The sequence below is a fragment of the Trichosurus vulpecula genome, chromosome 8 (genome assembly GCF_011100635.1).
Source record: "Trichosurus vulpecula isolate mTriVul1 chromosome 8, mTriVul1.pri, whole genome shotgun sequence".
In the NCBI taxonomy this organism is placed as follows: Eukaryota; Metazoa; Chordata; class Mammalia; order Diprotodontia; family Phalangeridae; genus Trichosurus; species Trichosurus vulpecula.
In genome coordinates, this window is record NC_050580.1 from 169320464 (window position 1) to 169326550 (window position 6087).

Consider the following 6087-nt stretch of genomic DNA (forward strand, 5'->3'; position numbering starts at 1 on the left):
GTAGTCTTGTTATTACAACTAGTCAAACAGAAGATACAATTAAAGTAAAGGGGTTTCACTTCATTCAAGTGACAAAAATAAACAAGTGGGATGTCCCCTGACTTAAAAATTTAGTTTTTATTAGGATACAATATATTTACTGTTAAGTATTTTGTATCTATCCTTACATACATACACACACACACACAGAAAGAAAGGAAGGGCACAAACAATTGGAGAAATCAGGAAAGCACTCTTGAAGGAGGTAGCATTTGAGGAAGGCTTGAAGGAAGTTACTGGCTCCAAAAGGCAGAGACAAATTGGGAGAATATTCCAGGTATGGGGGACAGCTTGTGCAAAGACATGGGATAGTAGGGTACCACAGGATACAGTGGAAGGGTAGAGTTGGATGGGGAATCTAGAAAAGATAAAAGGTGATATGGATGAGTATGAGGAAGTGAGAAATGGTGGCCAGAGAAGCGAGTTTTGGTCTAGTTGTTCTATGATTCAGAATCATAGAGATTCTGGGTGGAGCATAGAGTAATAGGGCATTAGATTGTCATGACTTTCCCAGTAGCAAGAGTAATGTTGACTTGATGATTCCCTGACAAAAAGCTAGAAAAGGGGAGAGAAGGTGTATACAAATGTATCAAGGTAGTTGGTAAGATAATCACACTGGCTAGACACTAGTGCCTGTTGGGATAGTTGAATGGAATGATGGGGCAGGCCAAATATGGATGGCTCAGGTGAGGTTTCATTTACTCACTTTATAAATCACAAGTGTAGCCTTTCCTCAAGGAGGGCCCCAAAGTTGAGTGGATTAATCTCCTCCCTTGAGGTATCAGATGGGATTTCTGGAGGTCTAGATGGTCACTGATGAGGGGCAGAGGTTGGCAGGGCAGTTGGAAAGGTGATCCAGCTCACCTGATGTCCCATGGTACAGCTAGATGGAATGCAGTTGAAACTGACCACATATAGAACTTATGAACTGTGGTTTTGAGTGAATGTGGACACAGAGAGTATCTTCAAACTTGGGTAATTTTTTTGGGTGACCCACATGAGAAGACTGTGCTTTAGATGCTACAATTTGCACTCCAAGTTAGAATTCTCTTTTTTATAACCTTGTTACAAATGTTGTTCTGGTCCTGTACTCCAGGTAGACAGATGGTGGATTGGGTTAAATAGACTTTTGTGGATATTGGCCTGAAAATCACCTAGCACTTCCCATATTATTTCCATGGGGAAAAGTGTTTATAAATGACCTTTTGGAAGACTACTTATTAGTGAATTTCACATTGCCTTTATTCAGACCAGTGTATCTAAGTAGAAGATACTTGCCAGTGATAAGCCTGAATTTAGCCATAGCTTCAATTTGGATGTTCAAAAATAACCCTGGCCAGCACATACAGTGGCCAATCCGGTAACTCTTAACTCTGATGAACCATTGAGATATGTAAGTAAGGGTGTTACCCAAGAAATGATTCACTTGCAATTATTTTGTGATGAAAGTTAGGCTCTTAATACACCATCAATGCTTCATTCCTGAATTATAAAAAGAGGTAAGAGATATGCTGTATGTACCACACTTTGCAAATTGTGAAAGACTATGTAGATATCAGTTGTTATTATTAGTACTGTAACAGATGGATAGTCCAGGTGCTATGCTGGTATCAGGAATGTGCCAGCTGGAGCCAGACTGAACTGGCTCAAGGGAGCTGATTGTTAAATTTTCAGTGTGAGCATTTATACCTTGGAAATTAGTAATTTACAGCCGGCTGATATCCACAAAATGTTAAAAGACCTAGAGAAGGTCTCAAGCACATTGGGGTACATTCCCCAATGGAAAATACATAGCAGAACATGGATTAGAATTACAGGGGTGGGAAGGCATGGAGAGGCTGTAGTCTGCATCTATGCAGGTGGTATGTAAATCAATGAAATGGTAGACCTTTTGAGATATTGGAAGAGTATTTTTACTAAGGCACTAGTGGCCTCTGGTCACATCTTTTCTCCTACCCACCTATTTTATCATACTTCAAAACTTCCAGAATTTGATTTTGTCAATGTGCTCTCGAGCAAAAAGAATAGAATTTCTTGGGAGAAGCATACCCTTTGTATGTCAAAGATAGGAGGCCAACCTGAAAACAAAGCATTCTATTAGCATGGTAAGGAAGATTGCTTTCACTGACAGTGACCTTATTTTCTTAAAGCAGAGATTTAGTTTTTATAATTTTTCAGGCCCATTTAAGAGTACAAAGTCAATGTGTGGCATTCAGCTGCAACTTAGGATAGATAAGCAAAACATTTCACAGGAGAGGGAGGAGCAAAGAAAAGGGGGATCCTCTAAGGGAAGAAAGTTGGGGGGCTTCTGGGAGCATATTTGTTATGCAGGGTTTGTTATTAGAATGAGAAGACAAGCGCAGGAGATAAGGGAGGTGACTAAATACTTTTACATCTGTGAAAGAAGTCCTTTTAGACAAAACTATAGGGTTGAAGTAACCATTTAAGCAAGACTGTAAGTATCTCTTAACCAAGGACAAGCAGGTGTTACAGTAGATGAGACTCTGCTTTACTGTGTCCCTACATAGTTTGCTATATTTTAATTCTCCCTCAACAGCAGTTGGAGACTTTCCACTATTAGGCTCCCAGGTGGTTGGAAGATTTCTACGTTGTTCATGCATCAAGATGTTGTGATGATTGTGTTCCTGTTTCCTCCCCACAACTCCCTCCAATTATTATTAGTAATATTTAAAAATGTTATTTTCTAGCTAAGTGACCATGGACAAGGCACCTAACTGAGATTCAGAAAGCTTTCCTTATTATAATACCAGCAGTACCAGGAATAGTACCAGTGGTAGAACAATAGGTCTAGAGATTCAGAAAGGTTTCCTCATCTGTTACATGAGAATAATGCCGATAGGTGCCAAGAAGATCAAATGAGGTGATGTATGTAAAGTGCTTTTCAAACTTGCAAGTGGTATATAAATGGACTTGTTATTATAGTAATAAATTATAACAATTATAAGTATTTATGTAACAAACATAATAACAAATTATTTTAGTATATAAATATACTATTATAATAATAGCACCTTATGTAGATTTTACATAGTACTCTCAGGCTTGCAGAATATTTTACATGTATTTGATGTCATGTGATCTTCAGGACACGCTGCAAGTCATTTGACAGTCAGTCAACAAATGTTTATTAAGCACCTACTGTGTGCCAGGCACTGTGCTAAGCTTCAAGATAGATGCTATAGGAATTATTTTGCCTATTTTATAGATAAGGAAACTTGAGTCTTAGAGATGTTAAATGGCCTACCCAGCTAGTGAATGTCCAAGAAGGGATTTTAACCCATGTTTCTCATCAGTCCAAATTAAGTCTTCTTTCTGTTATACCAGTATCTGGCACATAACAGACACCTAATTAACATTGGTTGACTGATACCACCCATACCAACCCCTGCCTATTAGACTGTTCTTCCCAGGGACATCTCAAACATAACATAGCTAAAACAAAACTCATTATCCACCCTGCAAAATCCAATCTTCTAACAAACTTCTCTATTTTTTTCATACATGTTAAAATACTTCCAGTCTCCCAGGTTTGTAATATTGATATTATCCATAATTCCTCATACTTCTTCATGCTACAGCCATACATTTGCCCAATTGTGCTGTTTCTACATCCATGGTATCTCTCACATCCAACTTCTTCTTTCTCACACATCTACCACCTTTGTTCAGGCCCTCAGAACCTCTTACCTGGACTACCTTGAGAACCTCTTAATTGGTCTGTTTGCCTCCAGTCTGTCCTCACTTTGATTCATCCTACTCATAGCTGTCAAAATGATTTTCTTTTTTGTAATTAATTAATTTTTAGTTTTCAACATTCACTTTTATAAGATATTGAGTTCTAAAATTTTCCCCCTCCTTCCCTCACCCCTCCCCAAGATGGCATGCAATCTGATATAGGCTATACATGTACAATCATATTTAATATATTTCCACATTAGTCATGTTGTGAAAGAAGAATCAGAACTAAAGAGAAAAACCATGAGAAGGAAAAAGAGAGAGAAAATGGTATGCTTCAATCTGCATTCAGACTCCATAATTCTCTGTATGTGGATAGCATTTTCCATCATGAGTCTTTTGGAATTGTCTTAGATCATTGCATTGCTCAAGAGAGCTAAGTCTGTCAAAGTTGGTCATTGAATAATGTTACTGTGAACGATGTTCTGGTTCTGCTTACTTCACTCAGCATCATTCATGTCAGTATTTCCAGGTTTCTTTTTAAATCCGCTTGCTCATCATTTCTTATGGAACAATCGTATTCCTATAGACCACAGTTTGTTCAGCCATTCCCCAATTGATGGGTATCCCCTCAGTTTCCAATTCTTTGCCACCACAAAAAGAGCTACTGTAAATATTTTTTATTCATGTGTGTCCTTTTCCCTTTTTTATGATCTCTTTGGGATACAGACTTAGTAGTGATATTGCTGGATCAAAAGTTATGCAGAGTTTTATAGACCTTTGGGCACAGTACCAGATTGCTCTCCAGAATGGTTGGATCAGTTTACAACTCCACCAACAATGCATTAGTGTTCCCATTTTTCTATATCTCCAACATTTATCATTTTCCTGTTTTGTCATGTTAGCCAATCTGAAAGTATGATGTGGTACAGAGTTATTTTAATTTGCATTTCTCTAATCAATAGTGATTTAGAGCATTTTTTCATGACTATAGATAGCTTTAATTTCTTCCTCTGAAAACTGCCTATTCTTATCCTTTGAACATTTATCAATTGGCGAATGACTTGTATTCTTATAAATTTGACTCAGTTCTCTATATATTTGAGAAATGAGGCCTTTATCAGAGACAATTCCTGTAAAAAAAATGTTTCCCAGCTTTCTACTTCCCTTCTAATCTTGGCTGCATTGACTTTGTTTGTACAAAACCTTTTAAATTTAATGTAATCAAAATTATCCATTTTGCATTTCACAATGTTTTCTATCTCTTATCTGGTCATAAATTCTTCCATTCTCCAAAGACCTGACAGGCGAACTATTCCTTGTTCTCCTGATTTGCTTATAGTATCATCTTTTATGTCTAAATCATGTACCCATTTTGACCTATCTTGGTGTACGGTGTGAGATGTTGGTCCATGCCTAGTTTCTGCCATACTATTTCCCAGTTTTCTCAGCAGTTTTTGTCAAATAGTGAGTTCTTATCCCAGCAGCTGCAGTCTTTGCGTTTATCAAACAGTAGATTACTATAGTCCTTGACTACTGTGTCTTATGTACCTAACCTATTCCACTGATCTATTCTTCTATTCCTTAGCCAGTACCAAGGAGTTTTGATGACTGCTGCTTTATAATACAGATTCAGATTTGATACAGCTAGGCCACTTTCCCTTGCATTTCTTTTCATTAATTCTCTTGATATTCTGGACCTTTTGTTCTTCCAGATGAATTTTGTTACTATTTTTTCTAGCTCTATAAAATAATTTTTGGTAGTTTGATTGTTATGACACTGAATAAGTAAATTAATTTAGGTAGAATTGTCATTTTTGTTACATTAATTTGGTCTACCCGTGAGCAACTGATATTTTTCCAATTATTTAGATCTGACTTTATTTATGTGAAAAGTGTTTTGTAATTATGAAAGTTATTTTCTTTAATGGCAGATTTGACAGTGTAGCTCCTCTACTCAATAAACTCCAGTGGTTCCCTATTGCCTCTAGTATAAAATATGAACTCCCCTGTTTGACTTTTAAGTGACATTGCCCCAACCTATCTTTCTAGCCTCATTATTCATGACTCCCCTTCTTAGACTCTAAGGTCCAGTCCAAACTGGTCTTCTTTTGAGAAACATGGCAATCCATCCTATATCTTTGTGTCTTTGCCATGGCCATAGCCCATCCGTGGAATGCACTCCCCCCTCACTTCTGCCTCATAGAATCACTCACTATGCTTCAAGATGCAGCTCAAGTACTACAATCTACATGAAAACCTCCCTGATCTCTTCAACTCCCTAAATACCTTGGTTTTAAAAATAATAATACTGTTGCAGTTTAAACTCTGCCCACCCAGGGATGCCAAAAC